This window comes from Nerophis lumbriciformis, linkage group LG05 (assembly GCF_033978685.3).
Source record: "Nerophis lumbriciformis linkage group LG05, RoL_Nlum_v2.1, whole genome shotgun sequence".
Lineage (NCBI taxonomy): Eukaryota > Metazoa > Chordata > Actinopteri > Syngnathiformes > Syngnathidae > Nerophis > Nerophis lumbriciformis.
This window is the reverse complement of record NC_084552.2, coordinates 43,806,595-43,822,832: the sequence shown is the minus strand read 5'-3', so window position 1 is coordinate 43,822,832 and position 16,238 is coordinate 43,806,595. Positions and strand designations below refer to the sequence as shown.

The following is a 16,238-nucleotide window of genomic DNA, read 5'->3' as shown; positions in this document are numbered from 1 at the left end:
AACTAATTGTTTTATGAAAAGTGTAATTGATGTTTTTTTAATGTATTTTTCATTAACACGTTTATATCATTATGTAGCAATTTATTAAGTTATTGAACATTCTCAAATTAAACAACTTATGAAATAGATGAAAGGTTTTCAATGCATTATCATTTAATGCTGTTTTTCATAAAAATTACATTTTCTCTATGTGTAATCAGGCTGAAGTTATAAATGGAATAAAAAATATATTTTGAATTTTGTAGAGCATGGATTTTTTTCAGCTATTTTTAGCTTTTTTTTTAGTATAAAATATATTTTTAGGAAGTGTTTGTTTATTAAACAAATGCAAACATAAATCTTAAGAAAAAGAAGAGATGCTTTACATGGGATTTAGCTAATGCTACCTTCCATCTGCATTCACTGGGCAGGTAAGCTCAGACTATAAAATACATGCCACAATACACTTAATATCCATTCAGTACATCCGAACATATTCTCATTCACCTCTGGCAACAATTTTAAAAATAAATAAATTCATCACTGTATATTTCAGATCACAATGTACACAATTAATACTTTTCTGACATTTCTTGAGAAATAGAAATATGTGATGGACCTTGTACGAAATAAACTAATACCTTAAGCATCACAAGTCTGTAGTTTACACTGAGTTGTTACAAACTGGACCTACAGTAGATAGTAGATAGTTCCAAGTGTCTTCTCACAGCAGAGCAAATCGCTTCAGTAGGAGCAGGGAAAATCTTCTCTTCTGTGTTCATTACTTATAGCATGTTTTCCTTTTTTTTTTTAATAAACATTTTTGCAGTTTGATTTTATTTTAAAAATATTTTTGCCCATTTCGTTTTATCATGCATTAATATTTTAGTGCTTTTATTATTGTTTTATAATCATTTTTAGCTATTATAGCCATGATGCATACAATTAGTAAATTAAATATTTAAGAATGTATAAAAATGAATTTATATAATTCAACTAAAATGATGAGATGGCTACAAAGTGGTTGCCAATAACGATGTAAGTAGCTACACCTGTGGCTGTGTTGCATCCTGATGAGCGTCCACCAACAGCGATGATGCTCAGCGCTGCTGCAGCAACCATCAATTTTCGAGGTTAATATTTCATGACATGGTGTCTACCTCAGTCCACTGCAACTTCCCCTGCTCTCGCTTGTTTTCTGTCACAGATTTTGGACGGTGGTGATTCTCACACTCAGGCAGCGCTTTTGCTCCAACCGGGGATTTTGAGTCCGAATGGGCCGTATTCCGGGCTTTCATCGGCGATTGGAGCTGTGGTAGCAGGTTGGTCGGTGCCAGTCGTGGTGGCAATCCCCCAACTCCACTCAGAGGTTAGAGGCTGTCAAGCTGAAGAAGACACCTTACTTAGCGTGCATGGATCGCGTGTAGGACTCAGCTGACACGCCAAGCGGCTTCAATAGGGGTTGAAGCCTTGCCCTGTCGCAGGCCTCCTGACCTCACTTTAGGATACTACTGAGCAGTGGAAAGAATACTTTGAGGCCTTTCTCAACCCCAATGGCACACCTCCTGTAGAAAAAGCAGAGTATGAGGACGTGAATGCGTACATTTCCATCTCCGTGGCTGAGGTTGTGCCTTCAGTGGCAAGGTTCTGGGTTGGATGACTTTAAACCTGAATTTCTTTTGGCCCTGGATGTGTGACCGTCATGGCTGACACATCTTCAGCATGGCATGGTGCATTGGTCCACTCTGCTGCTGAGTACTGCACACCTGCTTGGTGTCGTAGTGCTCACACTCGTCTCATAGATAAGCCGATTAACGACGCTTTGCATTTAGTGACTGGATGCCTGCGTCCCACACCAACAAACAATCTTTCCATCTTAGCAGGTATTCAACCATCTGAGCTTTGTCACAAGAGTGTCACCGCCTGCTGCCACCTTGTGGTTTGTATGCTCAGTTTTCCCTTGGTGCAGCAGACCTGGCTCTTATTTTTTGTCTTCCTCAGAGTTCCTGTGTCTTCCTGTGGGCGGAGCTGCAAGACGTGCACAGCTGTGTCTAATCTTACCAGCACTACTTAAGCAGCACCTGGCCAGCTGGATGGCACTCGGCTATTCCACTTCTTGACTCTGATCGTATGAAGACTCCTATGCTCCTTGTATTTTTGCTACGTTCCATCTTGGCTATTTCCAGTGCCATCCAGCTTGGTATGTACGTTGATAGTTTGCACGTCTTGCAACTTCGACCCAAAGTTTAGTTAGTTTGTATAGTAGCTTTTGTTCTTTTTGTCACGGTGCTCTTTTTGTGTTCTCTTTTTTCGCACTGTCGTTTTTTGTTATATTCTATTTTTGGATCATTGTTATGATCGCTCCTTTTGTTAAGTAAAGAACTATTTACTCACAAATCCATCTGCATCCTTGGGTTCCTCTGTTCCACATCTAAACGAATTGTGACAGAATAGCCGAGTCAATTATGGAACCCGCAGATGAGAATCAGATTCAGCTGGCCCTCAGGGCTCATGGCCAGCGAATAAGTGATCACGAACAAGCTTTGTTAAACCTGACCACACTTGTGCAGGAGATGCATACACGCCTGTTTGTCCCTCACCCGCTCCCAGACTCTGAGGCTGCTCAACCTGCAGCTTCTTCTTACCCCATGCGCTCAACATCGGGTTTTCCTATCCGGGAGCCCAGCATACCACATCCGCCCAGGTATGAGGGGGACTTTGGACAGTGCAGACTTTTTTTTATATCAATGCTCTTTAGTTTTTGCACAGCAGCCTCACACATACACAACAGACTCCGCCCGTGTGGCATATGTACTAAGTTTACTGGCTGGAAGAGCAGCTAGCTGGGCTATGGAGGTGTGTGAGAGTAAACCCGGACTTCGTTCCAGCTTACCCCTATTTTCCGCTGAATTGCGCAGCGTCTTTGGTCACCTCGTGAGGGAACGGGAGGCAGGCAGCCGCCTCCTCGCTACACGCCAGGGGTCCTCCTCTGTCGCGGACCACTCAATCTCCTTCCGAATCCTGGGGGCGGAGAGTGGCTGGGGGGAGAGAGCTTTGCGGGGAATATTCCTGGCTAGCCTTAGCTCCCAGATCCAAGACGAGCTGGCTGCCCGCGACGAGACCCAGACCCTCGAGGAGCTCATCTCACTCGCCATCCGATTGGACAACCGCCTACGAGAGCGACACGCCCAGAAGGGTGTGGATCCTCCGTCCACCAGATGGCAGTCATCTACCTGGTCTACACGATCAACATCCAAGCCTCAGGTTTCGTCGCTTCCGCCTTCTGACTGCAGTGCTCCGGAGGAGGGGCTAGAGGGGGCCATACCTATGCAGCTGGGTGGCAGTCGCCTGTCGTCTGCAGAGAGGAGTCGTCGGCTGAGATTGCGGCTGTGCCTGTACTGCGGAGCTGCGGACCATGTCGTTGTTCGCTGTCCTGCGCGGCCTACTGGGGGCCGTTCCGCGTCCACCCGAGACCTTCCGCAGGGAAGATTACCAACTTCGCTGCCTGCTCCTGTGGTGACGTCTGCTTCCTCACTCGTGGGAAGACTTCAAGTCGAAGGTACTCTGTCATGGGCGGGGGGTTCTTGTCCTATTAAGGCACTTATTGACTCAGGGGCTGATGAAAACATTATTGACAGTGGTCTTGTGGAATCTCTAAAGATTCCTACTGTGGGGATTGATCGTATTAAGAATGTTAGCTCACTTGACGGGCGTCACCTGGCTAATATTACTCATCAGACACATGCCACATCCCTCCTTATTTCTGGTAATCACCGTGAGGAGGTTAAATTGTTTATAATGCCTTCTCGTTCGGCGCCCTTAGTTCTTGGACTTCCATGGTTGCGACGTCACAGTCCAAGCATTGATTGGACCACTTGTAAAATTACCAATTGGAGTATTTTTTGTCATAGCCACTGTTTGCGCTCCGCTTCGTCTCCGGCTAACCTTGTCACTCTTCCTACTCTTCAGCCCCCTGATCTCGCGCTGATTCCTGAAGAATATCATTCCTTTAGTGAGGTTTTTTGTAAAGATCGGGCTACGACGCTACCCCCCCACCGCCCGTATGACTGTGTCATTGACCTTCTTCCAGGGTCGCCACTACCTTCTTCGCGGCTGTATAATATTTTGCGTCCCGAACAGCAGGCTATGGAGGAATACATTTCCTCTTCTCTCACCGCCGGACACATTCGTCCCTCTTCCGCTCCTGTGGCGGCGGGGTTTTTCTTTGTCAAAAAGAAGGATGGTGGGTTACGACCCTGTATTGACTACCGAGCTCTGAACAAAATTACAATTAAAAATAAATACCCTCTTCCACTACTGGAGTCTTCGTTTGCTCCTTTGCATGGGGCAGTAGTATTTACTAAATTGGATCTACGCAATGCGTATCACCTCGTGCGAATTCGTGAAGGTGATGAATGGAAGACTGCTTTTAACACCCCTCTTGGCCACTTTGAGTATTGCGTCATGCCGTTCGGCCTCACTAATGCTCCCGGGGTGTTCCAGTGTTTAATTAATGATGTGCTCCGTGATATGATAGGCCGTTTCGTGGTAGTCTACTTGGATGATATACTTATTTTTTCACGCTCCATTGATTTACATCATCAGCATGTCCGTTTGGTTTTGCAGAGACTTTTGGAGAACCGATTATTTGTCAAACCCCAAAAGTGCACCTTTCATTCTTCCACAGTGTCATTTTTGGGGTTGATTGTGGAGAGGGGGCAGGTTAAGCCAGACCCAGCTAAGATCCAAGCGGTTGTAGACTGGCCTACGCCGTCCTCCAGGAAGCTGCTGCAAAGGTTTCTGGGGTTTGCTAATTTTTACCGACGTTTTATTAGAGATTTCAGTAAAGTAGCCCAACCTTTAGATAAATTAACGTCCTCCAAGGTTCTTTTCGTGTGGTCTTCGGAGGCTGACCAGGCTTTTCGACGCCTTAAATGCCTCTTTACCTCAGCTCCTGTGTTAGTTCACGCTAATCCTGATCTCCCATTTTTTGTTGAGGTGGACGCATCTGACACTGGGGTAGGGGCTGTTTTGTCCCAGCACTCCAGTTCTGATCAGAAGCTGCACCCCTGCGCCTTTTTCTCCAAACGCCTTTCGCCTGCAGAGAAGAACTATGACATCGGGAACCGAGAGCTTCTTGCAGTGGTCCTCGCTCTTCAAGAATGGAGGCACTGGCTTGAGGGTGCCAAACACCCCTTTATCATTTATACTGATCATCGTAACCTAGCCTACCTCCGCTCTGCCCAACGCCTCAATCCCCGCCAGGCTCGGTGGTCCCTGTTCCTTACAAGGTTTGATTTTTGTATGACTTTTCGCCCGGGCTCACTCAATGGTAAACCTGACGCCTTGTCGAGGATGTTCTCTCCTCCTACAGAAGACACTCCCCCAGAGACGATCCTTCCTCAGTCCCGGATTCTGGGCGCAGTACAGTGGGAGGTGGAGAGACTGGTGTCGGAGGCTATCAAGGACTCCCCATCCCCTGCTGGATGTCCTCCTGGTCGCCTTTTTGTACCGAGAACCCTCCGTCCAGAGGTCTTGTTGTGGGCTCACACTTCCAAGATTGCTTGCCACCCAGGTGCCAGACGCACTGAGTTCCTGCTCACTCAGCGGTTCTGGTGGCCTACCGTTCACACGGATACTAAGAAGTTTGTGGCGGCATGCCCCGTCTGCGCCAGAAGCAAAGCTTCCCATCATGCTCCTGCGGGGTTGCTGCAGCCCCTTCCCATCCCCTCTCGCCCATGGTCGCACATTGCTCTGGACTTTGTCACAGGTCTACCCATCTCCAGGGGGTTTTCTGTCATCCTCACCATAGTCGACAGATTTTCTAAATTCACGCATTTTATCCCCCTCTGTAGACTTCCCTCCTCCCTGGAGACCGCCAAGCTTCTGGTAAACCATGTGGTTTGACTTCATGGGATCCCCATGGATGTGGTGTCAGACAGAGGTCCCCAATTTTCATCCGCTACATGGAAAGCTTTCTGCAACTTGTTAGGAGCCACTGTCAGTTTGTCATCAGGGTACCACCCACAGTCGAATGGACAATCGGAAAGAGCCAATCAGGACCTAGGGGCGGCCCTGAGATGTGTGTGTCACCAGCATCCATCATTGTGGTCTACCTATCTCCCATGGGTGGAGTATGCCCGTAACACCCTAATCTGTTCATCTACCGGCTTGTCCCCTTTCCATGTGGTGCATGGCTTCCAACCTCCTATCTTCTCCTCTCAAGAGATCGAGTCCACTGTTCCCTCCGTGACTGCCTTCCTGCGCCGTGTGCTCCATGTGTGGCGTGATACCCGTGCTGCCTTGTCGCGGACAGCCAAACGGAACCAGACCATGGCTAATCGCCATCGCAGACCATCTCCCGACTACAAACCTGGCCAGAGGGTTTGGCTATCATCAAAAGACATTACACTACCAGGAGAGTCGAAGAAACTGGCACCTAAATTCATCGGACCATATGAGGTGGAGCGGATGATAACTCCCGTCACAGCTCGACTCAAGGTACCCAAGTCCTTCAAGTCATATCCTGTTTACCATGTTTCCCGCCTAAAGCCCGTCGAGTCGAGCGACCTTTGTCCTCCATCCGTGTCTCCCCCTGCCCCTCAGCAGGTGGAGGGTCATCCAGCCTTCACTGTCAACACCATTCTGGACGCTAGGAGGCGAGGCAGGGGTGTGCAGTTTCTGATCGACTGGGAGGGTTACCCCCCAGAGGATCGCTCCTGGATTTCACGTTCCCTTATAATTGATAAATCCCTAATTTCTGATTTTTATCATAGATTTCCCGGTAAGCCAGGAGGTCCGCCAGGTGGCGTCTGTTGATTAGGGGGGGAATACTGTCACCGCCTGCTGCCACCTTGTGGTTTGTATGCTCAGTTTTCCCTTGGTGCAGCAGACCTGGCTCTTATTTTTTGTCTTCCTCAGAGTTCCTGTGTCTTCCTGTGGGCGGAGCTGCAAGACGTGCACAGCTGTGTCTAATCTTACCAGCACTACTTAAGCAGCACCTGGCCAGCTGGATGGCACTCGGCTATTCCACTTCTTGACTCTGATCGTATGAAGACTCCTATGCTCCTTGTATTTTTGCTACGTTCCATCTTGGCTATTTCCAGTGCCATCCAGCTTGGTATGTACGTTGATAGTTTGCACGTCTTGCAACTTCGACCCAAAGTTTAGTTAGTTTGTATATTAGCTTTTGTTCTTTTTGTCACGGTGCTCTTTTTGTGTTCTCTTTTTTCGCACCGTCGCTTTTTGTTATATTCTATTTTTGGATCATTGTTATGATCGCTCCTTTTGTTAAGTAAAGAACTCTTTACTCACAAATCCATCTGCATCTTTGGGTTCCTCTGTTCCACATCTAAACGAATTGTGACAAAGAGAGCCACACTGTCTCTTGCACGCCGAGCACTGGAGCCTGGGCACCTTCTTCATGACCGGCTTCTGTCTCCTCCTCTTTGAGGACACCGGCTGATTAAATCAAGACACCCATTTGTCCCTGCTGCATTGGAATTGCTAAATGACTTTAACCAGTCAAACAGCAGTGTAGCAAACTGGGCGGACTACAAATGGAACATGGAATGGCGGGAAAACTCTTCCAGACTTCATGATTACATCCCTGAGGCCAGTACATCACCACCAGGAATATGCTTTCCCAGGCCTGCCTGGGTCGGGCTTAATCGTCTCTGTACTGGCGTCGGTCTCTTCCGCTCAAATATGTGCAAATGGGGTATGGCTTCATCTGTGGCATGTGAGTGTGGTGCAGAGGAGCAGACTGCAGACCACATCATAACATCCTGTCCCATATACAGCCATGCTAACGGGAATCGTGGTCTGGCAGCTGTGGACGAGAGCTTGGTCAGTTGGCTGTTAAACACTTGCCCAGCTGTATAGTGGTTACACCTCTAATCAACATCTTTATCCAAACGAAGAAGAAGAAGGAACAATATGCCTCTGGATTGGCAGACCAGCGTGGTGTTTAAGAAAGGCGATTGGGAGTGTGTTCCAACTCGAGGGCGATGTCACGCCAAATTTCTTCCCCCCCCCCCCCCATTTACTTCCGGGGTCATTTCCTCTTACGTTATTTCCTCTTACTTAAGTCATTTACGTCGCTGGAAGGATTCTTGTTTTTTTGAATTTTTTTTTATTTTTTAAATTTTTTATACTACAGCGTTAACAAAACGTCTGTATTAATCGGACAAATTAACTTGAGGATATTCCTGACTGCACATTTGACGGAGAATTAAACGATTTTTGATTCGTTTTCCACGGGTCAACACTAATTCAGGGTTAATTTTTCTTTCAGACGGATGGGTTTTAGGTTGATATTGTTGGCAAACTTCGAGTAAGAACATACCTTTACTGTATGCGGCTGGTCCGTGGTAGCCCAATATTGAGACGTGAGTAGGAGCAGTTTTTAGCAAATAATAAAAATAATTGCCAACAACCCCGATAATAACCCTGACATGACTTTGAATTCTCTACAATTATAAACTTTGCCCTCCGTGTCAAGTCACTTTCCGTAATGAGACAATTATCAGTTGAGGTATAATTGAAGCTGCCTAATAATAAGTATATGCCCAATTGTTTTCCATAATGTAAATAGCACTGCACATATGTACCTCAGTGAAGTCAGATGACCCGTGGGCAGACAAACGACAATATTTAGAATAAGAACATAAAAATAAAGAAAAACCTTTGGTATTTCTTCAAGACTTTAAAATGAGGCAAAAAACTGCAATGTAAAATGATTTTTTATTGTATATTAATTAATATTTTTTGCACGTTACCACGAAGACAGAAGTTCCCAGCAGCGGCCCTAACACTCCGCCTGAAATTTTCCCTAACACTCCGCCTGGAATTTTTCGAAGCCTGCTGGTGTTTGACATAATTCCCCTGGGAAAGATAAAGACAAATGTCATTCAGTGACACCACCATTTTCAGGAGATTTGGATTCTATCGATCGCTGTCAATGACGTAAGAGGAAATGACGTAAGTAAGAGGAAATGACGTAAGAGGAAATGACCCCGGAAGTAAATGGGGGGGGGGGGGAGGTTTTTGTAGGGGGAAGAAATTTGGCGTGACAGCGATCACACTCCTCAACCTCTCTGGTAAAGTCTATTCCAGAGTGCATGAGAGAACTGACAGTGAGTCGAACCTCTGCTAAAAAAGGTATGATGCGGTTTTTGTCCTGGTTGCAGAACCCTGAATCAGGGGCCTTGTAAAAAGACTGGTGTGGATTTTCTTCTAGAGAACGGTGTACGGTCTAATCCAGAAAACATATGCACAAATTCAGAGGTATTAAAGTGTGCGCACGCATTAATCCAAGCACATTTCTTTCATACATTCCAATTAATCAGTACGTGTCCATGCACTAAATTAGTCCGATTTCTCAAATAGTCCGGCTCTAAATAAGCCTCCTACAACACATGGAAACACCTCAATCCAATCGTCTTGCACGGATCATGTTTTGCTTAAGTTTAGTATTTTCCTTAGTTGTTGATTTAGTTCTGTGTCAGCCCTTGGGTTTGTTTTCTTCGTTGCCATGGGTGCTGATTGTGGTCACCTGCCTCTGTTTAGTGGTCGGGACGCTCACCTGCTCCCGGTCACTAATCAGCAGTGTTGGTTACAAAGTAATGCGTTACTGTAACGCCGTTAGTTTCGGCGGTAACTAGTAATCTAACGCGTTATTTGTTATATTCAGTAACTCAGTTACCGTTACTACATGATGCGTTACTGCGTTATTTTACGTTATTTTTTATGTAGTATCCGCTAGAAACAGAAGAGCTGAGTGTGTTTTATTGGAGCGCTGCAGTGTCGTCCTTCTGAATCTTCTTGTGTCACAAGCCGGAGAAGAGAGACGCGCGCTCTGTGTGTGTCTGGGTGTGGGGAGGGAGGGGGGTATCTGATCATGGCGGAGCTGCGTCGAGTTTGTCGAATATGTAGATATTCTCACTACTTTTCTTTTGTCGAGCACAATTAAAAGAACATTTTAGTTAAATGTATTGTTGTGTCTTGGATCAAAGATCCCACCTACTGCCCAAAACAGCAATTCAAATCTGCTGAAACAGCTACAAAAGCAACATGCTTCGACGAAGCTAGTAAAGAGAGACACAGACTCCGATGCAACTTCCCCTCGACCACCACCACTTGAGGATTAACTCTGCCTCTGCTCATCATTCAGCACTGAAGGTACACACACTGTCAACTCTCTTATATACTCTTTCATTCTAGACTTCTAGAGTGTTTGATTATCACATCACTCTAAATGTATAGACTATAAAGTTCACAAACATAAAGAGGGATGCTAGTGGGCCAGGCTAATCTTTCCTTATCTCTAAACTAAAACTGGGGAAATGTGTAGAGTGTTCTGGGCTTCAGACATGATTTTGTTTCAGAATTCCTTGAGAAAAAAACGCCTGGTTAGGCTTTGTGTATGTAGTGTGTGCCTTCCTTGCTTTACAGCTTTGTTGTTATTATGCTGTTTGTTACTTATGTATGTTATGTTGCAGCTATTTAAAATAGCTTTGTCAATTTGTTCTGGCCTGAAATAAATTGGCCCTTTGAAACATATCTTTGTCTTTGTGTATTGTATGTAGACCACATTGTTTGTGTGTTGTATGTAGACCACATTGCTTGGCAGAGTTCAGTGATGCAAATGCATGTCAAGTTGATCAAGAGATTGTATTATTCTCCAGTGCAATAACAGTACTGAAATGAAGGCTAAAAGGGCATTAATGGGAGCTTTAAAAAAAAAAGAAGAAAAAAAGAAGTAACTAAATAGTTACTTTTCACAGTAACGCATTACTTTTCGGTGTAAGTAACTGAGTTAGTAACTGAGTTACTTTTGAAATGAAGTAACTAGTAACTGTAACTAGTTACTGGTTTTCAATAACTAACCCAACACTGCTAATCAGAGAGCTATTTTTTCCTGCCTCTCACCATACTCTGCCTGGCAGTTTTATTCACATCACGCGACGATTTACTTTATACTTGCTTCTTGTTCCTGTTTTGGCTAGTTTTTTGCTAAGCTTTCAAAGCACGCCGCAAACAGCCTCGTCTTCCTCGCCGCCGATGTTTGGTACCCCCTTCGAGCATTTTGCCAAACACTTCACCGCTTGGGCTGTTAGCGAGGTTGACGTCACTCAGCAAGGTTTTTTTTCTCATTCATTCTGTCAGTTTCCTGCTAAAGACTTTAAATTGACAATAGATTATTACCAGAACATTTTTTTTTAAAGACAAGAGCAGCAAGTCATTCCCAGCCGTCCCTAAAGACTCAAGCTCCGCCTCCAAGAGACAAGCTGGGCCCACTTCACTGGCTTTTCCCTCCTTGTTTCCACGACAACCGCCTGTTGGGATGTTACATGAACATTGTGGGGAACCTACATAGGAGGAACATGTAACCCACCTCCCAACCTCCCCCCTTCAACCCTTGACGTCTGCTCCTGCAATCTCCGGGAGCTTCTGGTATCCGCTTCCGGAGAGGGGTAGGGGGGGGGGGGCTAGGAGTAGCAGCTGTGCAGTTGAGGACGCAGTAGAAAATGGATGGATATATAGAAGTCCCTTTTTATGAATTATATTTGGTTAGTACTTATTTTTCTAATCAGCCTGACCTAAGTCTGAGGTTTATGTGTAAAATAGATCATCTTTGTGTCCAACACATGGTTTCATATCATATGTCAAGGTTGTAAACTGTAAGTAGGTTAGATATAATTATTGAATATGATTAAAATCAAGAATAAGATGACTAATTCAGTGTTAATATTTGAGTGGGTTCTGGAGTCCTGTAGTGAAAAAGTTGGTTCACCTTTTTAAGGTCGTAAAGGGTAATAAACTTTACTTGGTAGTCCTGCAAACAGCCCTATGGGGAACATGGTCACTGTCTGTGTCTTCTTTGTGTCAGTTATTATATTTTTAGACCTCGAAACAGTAGAAACTCAAAAGCCGTTCCCAGAGGACTAGAATCTTCTCTTGTGCAGTCCGTCGTCAAAACCTAGACCAAATGTTTGCATGAGAGCCCCGAGCGATGAGATCCGTGTTGGCAAACGTCGGCTAACTCTTCTGCAGCGCTTGCAAGTCGGGCCAAGAGCAGACTATTTTGGACGCATGGCTTGTCAAACTCCATATGAGGTCTGTGCTCTGATGAGCGCTTAGAAGATGGAGTATTTTTTTAGCTACGTAAATGTAAAAAAAAATATCTAAAATAGAATAAAGAATTTGTAGTAATTGAATTCAAGAATAATATATTATTATTATTATTGTTGTTGATAATGATAATAGGAAGTGTGCGTCTAAACATAGCATCAACCATCCTCCTTAAAAGGGGCGATTTTTTTAATTTACCATGTATGTTATTTTTGTGGTAAAATATGTTGTTTATAAACCTATTTAAGTATTATGGTGGCAATACAGTGTTTTTGCCAAGTATAGACATTTCTAGGCAAAATATAGTATTTCTGAGGTTAATGTAGTACTGTATTTTTCAGACCAGATATAGTGTTTTTATTTGTTTATTTTGTTGGCACACAACAGCGTTTTTAGACCAAATATGTCATTTTGATTTTAAAAGATTGCATTTTTGCTGCAGTATTTACTGTTTTTAATGTCAGCAAAATACACCGTATTTTAAATCAAGGACATAGTATCATTGAGTCTGGACATAGCCAAAGATGCCATTTTATACAGCACCAGAAGGCAGATTTAGGCCAACAATGGTAGTTTTAAAGGGGAACATTATCACAATTTCAGAAGGGTTAAAACCATTAAAAATCAGGTCCCAGTGGCTTATTTTATTTTTCGAAGTTTTTTTCAAAATTTTACCCATCACGCAATATCCCTGAAAAAAAGATTCAAAGTGCCTGATTTTAACCATCGTTATATACACCCGTCCATTAGGGACGGCGTGGCGCAGTGGAAGAGTGGCCGGGCGCGACCCAAGGGTCCCTGGTTCAATCCCCACCTAGTACCAACCTCGTCATGTCCGTTGTGTCCTGAGCAAGACACTTCACCCTTGCTCCTGATGGCTGCTGGTTAGCGCCTTGCATGGCAGCTCCCTCCATCAGTGTGTGAATGTGTGTGAATGGGTAAATGTGGAAGTAGTGTCAAAGCGCTTTGAGTACCTTGAAGGTAGAAAAGCGCTATACAAGTACAACCCATCTATACAAGTACAACCCATTTTCCTGTGACGTCACACAGTGATGCCAATACAAACAAACATGGCGAATAGAACAGCAAGATATAGCGACGTTAGCTCAGATTCAGACTCGGATTTCAGCGGCTTAAGCGATTCAACAGATTACGCATGTATTGAAACGGATGGTTGTAGTGTGGAGGCAGGTAGCGAAAACGAAATTGAAGAAGAAACTGAAGCTATTGAGCCATATCGGTTTGAACCGTATTTTAGCGAAACCGACGAAAACGACACGACAGCCAGCGACACGGGAGAAAGCGAGGATGAATTCGGCGATCGCCTTCTAACCAACGATTGGTATGTGTTTGTTTGGCATTAAAGGAAACTAACAACTATGAACTAGGTTTACAGCAAATGAAATACATTTGGCAACAACATGCACTTTGAGAGTGCAGACAGCCCATTTCAGGCGCTCAGAACATATATTTTTCCACGATTTCAGCACTCAGGTTAACCATACCTAAATAGACACAAAATACTGCATTACACAAGACTCGAATGATTGAAAAAAATAAATGTTTTTAAGCTAAATTATTGGTAAACACAGTTTATGTATAATCATTTACGTAAAACCGCGAGTAATGAATAAAGTTTTCATCAATTAATATATTCTGTAGACATACCCTCATCCGCTCTCTTTTCCTGAAAGCTGATCTGTCCAGTTTTGGAGTTGATGTCAGCATCTGCTTTGAGTGTCGCAGGATATCCACACATTCTTGCCATCTCTGTCGTAGCATAGCTTTCATCGATAAAGTGTGCGGAACAAACGACTGACCATTTCATCGGCTTTCCCCACAGCCTCGTATTTTGAACAAATTTCGTCCAATTTCTTGCCACTTTCGCATCCTTGGGCCACTGGTGCAACTTGAATCCGTCCCTGTTCGTGTTGTTACACCCTCCGACAACACACCGACGAAAGTGAGAAAATGGCGGATTGCTTCCCGATGTGACGTCACAACGTGAAGTCATCGCTCCGAGAGCGAATAATAGAAAGGCGTTTAATTCGCCAAAATTCACCCATTTAGAGTTCGGAAATCGGTTAAAAAAATATATGGTCTTTTTTCTGCAACATCAAGGTATATATTGACGCTTACATAGGTCTGGTGATAATGTTCCCCTTTAAATCTATTACAGTATTATATAGTGTGGTCAAACCTGTCTATGGCAACAACTCAAGGGAAACAGCAAAAGTGGCCACTATAGACAGGTTGACATGACAAACTCACACATTGAACATTTTTGGAAGAAAACACAAAACAATTAATTCGAAGCAAGTATATCCTAAACAGACTACAACTGCTTTTAAACAAAACTTAAAAACATATCTATTGGGGGCTGGAGTGATAAGAATGGGTCTACGTCTCCTGAATGTTGCGCTTTTGCATATGAAGTTAGCATCTTGACGTAAGAAGTTGACAAGAAATATGATGACAAACAGAAAGGGACGGAATATAATAACAAAGAGTATGGCACCACAAACATCTATCTTCACTCACAGCAGTATCAGCATGTACTCTCCTTAATTGACTAATTGTTCACACGCCCGACTGTTAATTGGATTTACATGACGTCACGTCCGGCTCATTAAATAGCATCTGTTCTCAATGGGTACTAGGCGCCATTGAGTCTTTCTCGAAGAAAAAGTGCCCTATGCTCGCGTTGTTTTCGGCTGTACGATGTTACGGCGCACGCGCAGTCTGCTTATTCCCTCTTCTGCGGGAGCACCTAGAAGCTCCACTGAGAGCGCCGCTAGACACGCACCCGTGCTCACTGCGCAGACCGCGCCCACGCTGGAGGCAATCTGTAATCTACGCACCTGGACCTAATGAGAAGCGACAGTATAAAGAGTCTCTCCGCTGACTACTCCTCGTCGGAACGTAGCCCTGTGTACAGTAAGCTTCTCGTCTCTGACTCCTCTCCTGTTCTCTCTCTCGCTCGCTTGTCTCCCTCGTGCCTTGTCCTGATTTATCCTTGTCGTCTCTTGTCCCCACAGTCCCCATAGTCCTCCGTGTCTCAGCTTTAGCTTTAACCTACATCTCCTCGCTGGTATCGCCCCTGCAGACGTGAGACGGGAAGTTGCCAGCCGAGTAGAGTTCACAAAAGCTACCAGTGAGGAACGCCACCTCCTCTATGGACGTGAACCCTCAGCCCAACGTCTGAAGTCAAGGAGAAGCTTCCTCAGCAATGTCCAGCCCCTAACAACATCTCGGGAAGAAACCAGACTCCAGCTATGGACACAAAAATTAGAGAAAGACCCCCCTCCTATTGACATGGGAATCCCCCCTTTTGAAGACCTGCCCCCCGGGTCAGAAACACCATGGGTCCAGTGGAAGACACTAAACCGCCTGAGAACAGGAACAGGGCGATCAAAAGCTGCTATGGCCAGATGGGGCTACAAAACCGGCCCAACCACCTGCGAATGCAGAGAAGAGGACCACACGATGCAGCACTGCCTTGTCTGTCCGCTGCTACTCAACCAGTGCAGCTTAAAAGATCTCGCAGAGTTCAACAACAATGCAAAAGACTGTGTAAAGAAATGGGAAACTGTCATATAACCACATGCTTCAAAGACACGAAAAGAAGAAGCTGTGCGCTTCTGCTGCTGCTCTTCCCCCCGGACTTTGATTGGCTTCCCCGATCCTCGACCCCATGTTCGGACTTCTGGACGCCTCTCTCCTGCCTCACGACCCCGCTCAGACCACGGACCTCTTTGCTTCTTCCCGTCTGGACTTGGTCGCTGCCACATCCAACACGCACTCAAACAAACCCTCCGGTATTTACATACGGTTAATTTCCACACATAGTATTCCATTCACACACATAGTAGCATACACACCCCACGTAATCATCAAGTGCTCAATAAAACCCGTTGAGCTAGATCCTCTGTTGTCGTGCCGTCTCCTTCCCCCTTGTCGATCCATAACCGCGAAAAGGATAGATGTTTTCTTCAAAGTTCCTGGAGAGGGTAACGAAGAAGGGCAGAGGAGTGCAAGATTTAATAGGAAAAGACGACGACAAAAGTGGCTGGAACATGGGGAGCAGAGTGGGGAGAACGCACCAGTTTGCAGTGACCACTTCA

General features: G+C 45.0%; 1 protein-coding gene across 1 annotated transcript in view; it reads left to right on the top strand.

The window, feature by feature from the left end:
* LOC133605614 (phospholipid-transporting ATPase ABCA1-like) overlaps positions 1-71 on the top strand; it is a 212,824-nt gene extending 212,753 nt beyond the window's left edge. Inside the window, exon 50 of the mRNA XM_061958842.2 lies at positions 1-71. This exon is cut by the window's left edge and continues 376 nt beyond it. The gene's annotated coding sequence lies outside the window, so the exon portion shown is untranslated.
* Positions 72-16,238: the final 16,167 nt, after the last annotated feature.